At 37.6% G+C, this 10,624-nt stretch overlaps 1 pseudogene across 1 annotated transcript; it reads left to right on the forward strand.

Moving 5' to 3' along the window:
* The first annotated feature begins 8,887 nt into the window (after positions 1 to 8,887).
* LOC306885904 (glutathione peroxidase 2-like) lies at positions 8,888 to 9,678 on the forward strand (annotated as a pseudogene). The gene is made up of 2 exons: positions 8,888 to 9,109; positions 9,325 to 9,678. The product of its transcript is annotated as a glutathione peroxidase 2-like (transcript).
* Positions 9,679 to 10,624: the final 946 nt, after the last annotated feature.

Here is a 10,624-nt window from a genome sequence, read left to right on the forward strand (position 1 = left end):
TTAATAAAAAAAAATAAAAATAAAAATAAAAAAAAAAAGAAAGAAAATGTTTGACATAATCGGGCGACATTTCACCGCTAATATTTTATTTTTTTGTTTTGTTTTGCTATCACTTATATTATGGCAATTTGTCTTATAGCAGTGCCCAGTGTATACATTTATTTGTGGCGGCTTGTCACAATATCAAAACTGACCGCTACAAATAGATTTTCCAAAAGGCTTATACTTCGTTGAATAAACTGAGCACTGCGCGTTTCAAAAATAAAATGCTGAGCGGGTGTTTTTATATGACTGTATCTTTTAAAAGAACAGTCCGTTTTCTTCAGAAAAGCTTTGATGTCAATTTTCATTTGGTCTTTCCTGTAATGGCTGATAAAGTAGCGCTTATTTGATTACAGTCGTTACCGGGGAAACAGCTATATATCACGCTCCAACAGCGCCTCCTGCTGGCAGAGAATCAACTTGCATTTGCTAGTCTGCGGGAAACACTGGTGTCTGTCAGCAAACATAAACAAAAAAGCATGCTTCAGAACTGTTTTGAGAAGGTGCTTAAGTTTTGAGCCATGTATTATTACTATGAATTAGGCTACTACTACTACTATTACTATCTTGTGCCCTGCAATAACCATTTACGCAAACTCTCTTTTGATATAAAGGGGGAAAAAAAAAAAGAAGAGAAAATCGGCCCAAAAAAATCAGCATCATGTATCGGCCATAGGCTGCCCTGATTTCTAAATATCGGCATTGGCCAGAGAAAAAACATTATAGGTCGACTTCTACTGCTGACACTTAAATTAATTGTTTTGCCACTTTTGCACTTGTTATTAAAGTATTTTGAATGCAAAAGGGAACCTTTTTTTTTTTAAATGAGTGTTTATTTGTTAAATGTTATGTATGTTTATTAAAAACTCGTTTTGTAATAACCAATTGTTCCGGAGCTTTGACACTGATGAAAATTCAGATTTGGACCTTTGAATGTAGACTTTGAGAACCCCTGTTGTAGATGTTCATCTCAGAAAGCACTTTTGAAGTGTTACCACCAGCTTATCAGAGAAAGTCAGAGGAAACATGACCAACCTGCTGCAAAACAATAACACAAAAGTTACATTATTTATTTTTCCTCACAGTACCAACTGAAACTCAATCAATCAGCTAATCTGAAGTTACTGATAACTTTTTTTTTCTTCTATTTTCCACCTTTTATCATGCAGGTTCTTCTGATTGATAAATAAATACATATTTTGCACTGTCACTGCAGGTCTGAACTCTGGAGTGCAGCATTACTTGTTTGTTCATCAACATACAGATGAAAACACCACACTCCTAACTAATTCAAGTAAGTCTTAAGATTTGATTTAATTGTGACAGATTCCTTTCTTTTTCCCGTTGTACTGTACTCTCCATAGGTCTAATAAATGTTTCTCTGACTTGTATCCCCATCTTAGGATGTCAAGCCTAATCATCGCAACGAGAGTTAGCATCAAAATGGATGCGTCACTGATCAATTACAGAGATGCTAGAAGTATCTGTTTGCCGTCTACTTTTTGTTCAGTATGGAGCATCCAAAAGCCATCGCTCAGTTAATTCAATCAGCACTATTTAGCCCTTCCCAGTGCTGAGATTGTCATGGGTCCTTTGTTTTTATTGTTTAAATGCTTATCTGAATGTAAAATTAATATTTAATGCTTATAAATTTAAAAACAATAGTTAGTCTTTTAGCTCCCTTTTCAGAAACATGTGGTTCACCATCTTTCATGGGTTACAGAATTGGGGAAAGTTGCAGCATACAAAAGAAAAAAAAAAAAAAAAAAAAAAAAAAAAGTCAGACTACTTGGTTTATAGGAGAATGTGGAGTAAATACTTGACATTTAAGGTATAGAGTAATGACCTGGTGGCGAGACGCAGAATAAGAGTAAAGATTAACAGTAAAGCTGCTCTGAAAGAACAGATTAAGGGGTTGAGGGTCATTTGAACGTACTGACAAAAACCCCTGACGCAGTTTAGCTTAGGGCCCCAGAAGTCTAGGGATGGTACTGAATATTACACACAGTAATGCAACTCACTTTCTGTGCACAATTCTCTCTCACACAGTGAGAAAAATCATGCTTTACAGCATTGCGTGATAAAGTAATTGCTTAATCACTGTCTTTGCATTTAAAGCAGTGCTACATATTAAATGTTTTCTCGTGTCACTCTTGTCTCTAAACTTGGTAAATAACTGAATTTGTTATGCGGTTTTGATATGCTGGCAGCACACCACCTTTAACCTGAACATTTTTAAAGAAAAATATGGGTTTTGGAAAGTACCCAAATGCTTTTTGGTTACAAGTGATAGTGTAAGACTGTAGGTGTCTTGGCTCTCTTCTCCAATTAAAAAAAAAAAAAAAAGTTGAGATCTTTTGCAAAGAGAATAAGACTTTCTCCAACAGCAGTTGGTCATTGGTTTCATATGCAGGCTGAATGCAAGCACTTATTTCTACAATAAAACTGAACCTGTGCATGTGTAATGATGTGACCCATGGAAGCATGTGGATCCATTTGCAGATAACTTTAATCAAGATCAGGGTCAAACAGGCTGTGTTCAAAACAGTGGCAGGAATATCAGAGGCAGAGCAGAGACAAATGATACCTGGCTTGAGTCAGGGCAGGCAGCAAAGCAGTCAGAGTTCCAGAAAGCAAGATCACAAGGGCAGGCGGCAGAGAACCAACAGTAGTCCAACAATCCCAAGTCATTCACAGACTCACAAGGTAAACGCTTATAAATGTCAGCTGGTGCAAAACAAGACTTCACAATGAGAGTCTTCTTCTTCTTGTAGTTTCCGGCAGGCTAGACGCAGCTATGGCGTATTGCTGCCCTCCTCTGTTCTCTAATCGCTATTTACAACTTATTTAATATTGCTTGTCTATATTTTTTTTTATATACTCCAATATTTCGCAGATACTCCATCAGCTTTTTCAATTTGTTCCACCTATCCAAATTCAATAAAGAACATAAATTAAAAACAGTTTCTCCAGTAGCTCCCAGTTCCCTGAACAATTTCTTCCTTTGAGGAGAGTACCTCCTGCACTGCACTAATACATGCATCACCGTTTCCTTATCTCCACATTCACACTGTCCATCAGGATGTTTACCAATCAGAGCCAGCCCACTCCTCAGCCCACAATGTCCAAACCTCAATCTAGATAAGACTACTGCATCTCTTCTCTGGCATCTATAATTACATCTGTCTTTCTCTACCATTCTTTGTACTGAATAATAAGTTCTCCCTTTCCTTTCACAATCCCATGACCTTTGCCACATTTCTTTTACTGACCCATTTATTATTTCTGTGTAATCTGGTGATACATATTGCAAATTTAGTTGAACCATTTCCTCCAGCACTGCTTTCTTTGCCACCTCATCTGCTTCCTCATTACCCTCCACACCCATGTGCGCCGGAACCCACAAAAACCCCACCTCATACCCTGCTTTGTAAACTCTATACAACACCTGCAAAATTTCCACAAGTAAGTCCGGTCTTGACTTAGATTTCATATCTTTAATTGTACTTAGAGTTGCGGCTGAATCACTACATATGACTGAATATTCTCGTTTGTTATCTTCTACCCACTTTACTGCCCATAGAATTGCTACCAACTCTGCAGTAAATACTGACAAATGATCAGGAATCCTACATCCTTTTTTATATCCTATTTCAGGTATACTTATACCAAAAGCCACTTTACCACTCTCAGGATCCTTCGACCCATCAGTATAAATTTGTAGATGGCCTCCCCACATTTGACTCTGCCGAGCTTTTATCTCCTCCGCTACAACCTCTGACATCTTTTTTTTACTTGTTTTCAAAAAATATAAATCAACATTGGGATCTGGAATCAACCACAGAGGTACATCTGACCGACATATTGGTGGACATACATTCAAATTCATAATACCAATTTCACCTGCCATGGATTTGAGTGTTTCTGTAAAGTTTGTTTTAACCAATCCTGCTGTTCCCATAAACTCCCAATGCTGACTGTAGTTTTTTGTTGGTAATTTTCCAGTCTGTCCTTTTAGTTTCATTAAATACTTTAAACCAAGTTTATGTCTTCTTATTTCTAATGGCATCTCCCCTGTTTCTATTAATAGCGCAGGAATTGGAGTTGTATAAAATGCCCCACTACACACTCTAAGAGCTTTTGCTTGGACTATATCAAGCTGTCTAATTACTGAAGGGGCTGCTGCCCCATATACCATACAGCCATAATCAATAATTGATCTAATCATTGCTCTATATATCATCATCATCGTTTCACTATCAGCCCCCCAATCAGACCCAGCCACACACCTTAGGACATTAATTATTTTCCCACATTTAAGCGAAACCATCTCAATATGCTTTTTCCATGTCATTCTTTCATCTAACCACATTCCTAAAAATTTAAAATGTTTAACTTTTCCAATAGTCGTATTATATATTTGTAACAGCTGTGTTGGCATTTTCTTCTTACATCCAAATACCATGTATTTTGTTTTTTCTGTTGATATTTTAAAACCCCAATCATCGGCCCATTCAGCTACCCTCTTTAAAGCAGTTTGAATTTTGCCAAAAATATAAGAAAGGTTCCTCCCTCGCTTCCAGAGGGCCCCATCATCTGCAAATAATGAAAACCGAAATTCTTTTCCCACTCTACTAAACATACCATTAACTAGTATATTAAAAAGAACTGGGCTTATAACGCTTCCTTGAGGTGTTCCATTCTCTATCTCAAGTTCCTCTGATAATTCACTTCCCACCCTTACCTGAATTGTCCTATTACTTAAATTCTTAATCCAGTTAAACATTCTTCCTCTGATTCCCGCATCAAAGTGCAATGAGCAACCCCTCCCTCCAAAGCATATCGTACGCTTTTTCAATGTCCAAAAACACTGCGACAACAGCTTCCTTATTAGCGATGGCTTTTTTGATGTCAATATCTATGTCTAAAACAGCATCCATTGTTGACCGCCCCTGCCTGAATCCACTCTGATATTCCACAAAATATCCGCTTTTCTCCAGTTTATCCACAAGTCTATCTGTTACCATGCGCTCCATAATTTTACATAAGACAGAAGTTAAAGCAATTGGTCTATAGGAACTAGGATTATCTGTTTTTTTTCCTGGTTTCACAATTGGAATGATTACAGCATGTTTCCACTCTTTAGGAAGACTTCCACTCTCCCATACATTATTAATTAGGGCAAGAACTTTTTCTCCAAACATTTCTCCAGAATTTTTAAACAATTGATATCCCAATCCATCCCTACCAGGTGCGGTATCTTTCCCCTGAATAATAGCTTTTTGTAGTTCTTTTATTGAGAAAAATACATTAATATAATCAGAATTATCACCATCAATTAGTAATTTAGCCAAATTACCTCTTGATACTTGACTTCTTCTATTTAAGTCATCTACATTTTTGGAGCTATGTACTTTTTGGAATTGCTTGACTAACATACTTGCTTTCTCTTTACTATTTACAGCTTCTTCCCCATCACAATGGAGGACAGGGATTTCTGTCTGCCGATAGATACCTGTCATTCTATGAACTAGATTCCAAATCTTTTTTAATGGCGTATCCGGTCCTAATTTATTACAAAAAGTCTTCCAACTATGCTTCTTTGCCTCCTTAATTACGCGTCTAGCCTTAGCTCTAAACCTTTTATATTCAATTGCATAATTCTCTAATAAATGCTTCTTTAATTTTTTATATGCCCTATTCCTATCTCGGACCGCAGAATCACATTCTTTAGTCCACCATGGTACCATTGCTCCTCTTATTGGCATTTTTTTCTTTGGTATATTCTGAACTGCTGCTAACCACATCATTTTGCTAAGGAAACTATTCCAATCGTCTACTCCTTTTCCACTATCTATTTTTGATATTCCCATATTCACTTGTTCCTCAAACTTGATCCAATTTGCTCTTTTATAATTAAGCCGCAGGGGACAATGTACTGGTTCCTCAATCAGACACCTACCAAATTTACTAATTATTGGCACATGATCACTTCCCATTGAATAAAGATCCATTGTCTCCCACCTACCAATCGATGCTAACTCTGCCGACACAATTGTAATATCTATGGAGGATGACATTGACCGACTCGCACCAGACCATGTAGGTCGACCATCATTTAACACAACTAAATTATTTTTGTCTATAAAACTTTCTACAATTTGACCATTTCTGTCTCTCTTCTCACCTCCCCACATTTCATTATGAGCATTAAAATCCCCAACCCATATCCCCTGTACACTAATCTTATCTACAATGTCCTGAAAATGACTCTTCTAACTTAATACACGGATTATATAAATTTACAATAGAGATTTTCCCTCGATCAGTCCAAACTTCTGTAATGACGCACTCTAATACCGTTTTAATTTCTATTCTTCTATATTGAACTCCATTTCTTATAAAGGTGGCACAGCCCCCTCCTGATGTATTCTCCCTATCTTTCCTTTCACACTTGTACCCCAGAATTATAAAATCTAATCTTGGTTTTAACCAAGTTTCCTCAATACAAATAATTTCCGGTTTTTCTTCAAGACCATCTATCAAGCGTTTAAACTCTTGCCCATTCGCAATAAGACTCCTTGCATTCCATTGCATTATGAAAAACATAATACAAAAGACACTAATCACCATCATATTCTTCATGTCTGCTATCCATTTCTTCTCCCTCATTATCGTCCAACTCTATCTGCTGACTTCCATTTGTTCTTTGATCTGCACTGTCCGGAGTATAGGTAAATTCCCATAATTCCTTTGGATTAATCCCCTTAAATCCTAGAAGTTTTTCTGCAGCAGAAGCAATTTCACGAGCCACATCTGATTTTTTATTTGCCACCATTTTAACTCTCCACATTGTTTCAACCATGAACGCCAGTAGACCTTTTTTGCTAATCACAACTAAGTCATCCTTACAAACCTGTCCCTTTGCTAGTTCTCTTGCCATGGCCTCACCTTGATCTTGACTGACCCCTTCATTTTTCTCCACCCTTCTCACTGCCTCTGCATAAGATATTTTCCTCTCTTTTTTTATTCTCTCCACATTTTCTGCTTTGACATAATTATGACATCCCCTGAAAGAAGCTGGATGTTCCCCCCCACAGTTACAACATTTCACAGGTTCAGTACATTCTTTCCCATCATGCTCCTTACTACATTGTCTACACCTTCTCTTTCCATTACACACAGCTGCCACATGTCCAAATCTCTGACACTTAAAGCACCTCAGAGGGGGTCTTTCATACTCTTTTACAGGGTAGCTCATGAATCCCAACATGACCCTCTTTGGTAGCACATTATCTTTAAAGGAGAGAAGGATAGGGATGGTTCCTCTACCATTCTCATTTCTACCCATGCGTTTTACAGCTACAACATTTCCTCCTTTTAAGCTAGTCAATATTTCTTGCTCAGATACATCCACTGGCACATTATACATCACTCCTTTTACCTCGGTGTTTGTTTGCGGCTTGAAAACCTCCACTCCCTTACCAAGCACAGTCTTAATCTTGAAAGCCTTAGCCTGTTGCATTTCCGATTTACATACAATTGAAATCATTCCATTTTGCAAAATAGTGGCATGCAAAATATCCCCAATCCCTTTTTTAAGTTCATTCGTTAATTTAAGGGGACTGACTGAAGAAAATCCAGCCCCTCCCTTTACTTTTATCAGAACTCTAAATCCCTCATCACTATTTGGATTTGGTCTTATTGCTTTAATCTGTGGGTTTTCCATATCACTATCCTGAGAATTGTATCCTCGCTCTCTTTTGCGATTTAACTTACTATGTTCCATTCCTCCCCACCCCCACCTGCTCCCTTGAGCATGGGCTGACTCTGATTTTAACTTATCCCCAACTGTGTGAGACTTTGATGTTTTACCAAAGTGCAACGGAAGTTTTTCTGATTACCTTTACAGACGATTCACCACACGACTACCTTTCTACTTCGAATTTATCTACTAAGTTTGCTGAGACCTGCTCAGGAATACCGTTCCCGGACCTATACAGGCCGTCGGGCAGTACCCCTTCAAACAGGACCTCAATAAACCCACACTATCAATCCAAAGTCACAATTAGTCACGTAAATACCCGCCGACCAGAGAAGTGAGATCCGCTCCTTCCTGAAATTCAACACCTCCCACAATGACAGTGAGAGTGAGTGCTGTTTAAGTAGTGGTGGATAATGGGGAACACCTGTGCAGGTGATTAGTCTCTGAACGGGGTGTATGGGAAATGGAGTCCGGGAAAGTCAATACTCAGGAGAGGGTGCCCTCCGGTGGCCATCGGAGAGAGCCACAGAGGTCTGATTCATGATGGCATGTATGCAGATTTGCACCAAACGTGCACAAAGAAATTCATGGTATTAATAAAAAATGTTAATAAGCATTTAAGTGACACTATACATTGCATGAAAGATCTTAGACATATAGTGTAGGCACTCTAAAGATTATTAAATTGTGCAGTCATCCATTATTAATAACATTCAAGGTAATGGAGACAAACTTTATCAATAAAGCATGGCCCAGAAACTGATATGCTTTGTAAAATTTCCACAGAGCTTGGAGTGTTATTTAATCTGTAGCAGGCTGTGGAATTCTCTTTCCATTTTAAAATAAAAGAATGTTGTTATTATGGCTATATTGAATAGTTCAGGAAAAACTACATTGTTTCATTGCTACAGTCTTTAATTCCAAATTCTGAGACGGGTATCTTCTCAAAGGTTGATGTATCACATATCTGTTAGGCACCTGATATGCATTATACATGTGATCATGTGACCTGTATTGTCAACATTAAAGTAGAAAAAGACACTGCTAACGTCATTGTGAAGAGGACAGCAATAGTGAACAATGACGTTTATAGCCAAGACTTTTTATGATCTGCGTGCAACTACACTGGAAGGGGAAACAAAAGATTTCAATGTTTTCAGAGGAAGAGTGGTGTTAATTGAAAATGTGGCATCACTTTGAGGGACAACCACCCGGGACTATATCCAGCTTAATGAGCTCCAGAGCAGGTACCCTCACCGGCTTGTGGTCCTGGGCTTTCCCTGCAACCAGTTTGGTTACCAGGTTTGTAAATGATTACGCGCAACTCACCGTTTCGATTACATTTAGTTGTAGTTTATCTACAAATGCAATTTCGTTCATACATGAGTTCGGTGTCACATAAATGCTAAATATATCTGTTTATACTAAGTTACAGTGTTTCAGAATTGTACATAATTTGGATTAACATAAGAATTATTGCATTGTCCCAATACTTTGTCTTCTTTCTCATTTTCCAGGAGAACTGTTCTGACGCAGAAATTCTAAATTCCTTGAAATATGTACGTCCAGGTGAAGGGTATAAGCCTGCATTCACCATTTTTGAGAAGTGCGTTGTAAATGGGAGTGATGCACATCCTGTCTTTTCTTACTTGAAAGACAAGCTTCCTTACCCAGATGATGACCCTATGTCATTTATGCAGGACCCTAAATATCTGGTCTGGAATCCCATCAGTCGGCATGATATTTCATGGAATTTTGAAAAATTTCTAATTGGACCAGAGGGTGAGCCCTTCAAGAGATACAGTAAAAAGTTTCAAACTATCAGTATTGAACCAGACATTCAAAGACTACTGAAACTGACTAAGAACTAATCAAAGACATGTTAATTGATGATGTTTCATATTTAGTCATGTGTTAACTCAATGTGAAAATATTGACAATGATTTTTAATTCACATTATCTTCCATGTTAGCAATATTGTGGAATCATCTTAATTTCTTTTATATTACTTAATGAGAGTGACACACCAAAATGTAACAGGGTTTCACTTGAGATTGTAAATATGAAAGAATTATGAATGGTGCCATTAACAAATTCTGTGCAATGGAAGTACCTTAATAAAATATTGATCGACACACTGTTGGTTCTGGCTTAGTAGACATGTCTCTGTGGTGGGGCAGTGTGAAATCCCATGATTTTGCTCCTCTCCTCTGTCTTATTAATGTGACATCTGCATATACTTTCACATTGTTCATGATGAGGAATGTCAGACGAGCAAGGGTAGAGATGTAGTACATATGTATACTGTACTGGGTCAGGACATAATCAAGACCATCCAAAAGCCATAGAACAATGCTGAGAGAAAGAAAAGATGGAAAAACAAAAGTACCTAAAATAAATGGAAATAAATGGTCAGTAATTCACCAATAGTTAATACCACAACCCAATGTAGACATGAGACTGTTCATGAGAAATTCAAAACAATTATGTTCATGTATATTAAGATGCAGTAGTAGGATTTTAATGTCAAAATCAAATAATTTCTGAAAATCTCTATCAGTAGGCTACACTGGAGAAATGATTGCAATCCCAATGGCATTACAGTGGGTCGAGGAGAATAGACCACTGAGAACATGTTCTGACTCAAGTTAAGTTTCGATGAGGTTGGAAACAGCTACAGAAAGCAGAGATGATGTGCTGATTGAGATTCAGACAACATACAGTCGATAAACCTCCGTATTTAATTAAACAACATGTAAAGGAAGAGGATGGTTTTATAGGCTAAAGAAATGTTTGGAAAGGTAGAATAACAAGGAG

The sequence above is a fragment of the Barbus barbus genome (genome assembly GCF_936440315.1).
Source record: "Barbus barbus genome assembly, chromosome: 20".
Classification (NCBI taxonomy): Eukaryota; Metazoa; Chordata; class Actinopteri; order Cypriniformes; family Cyprinidae; genus Barbus; species Barbus barbus.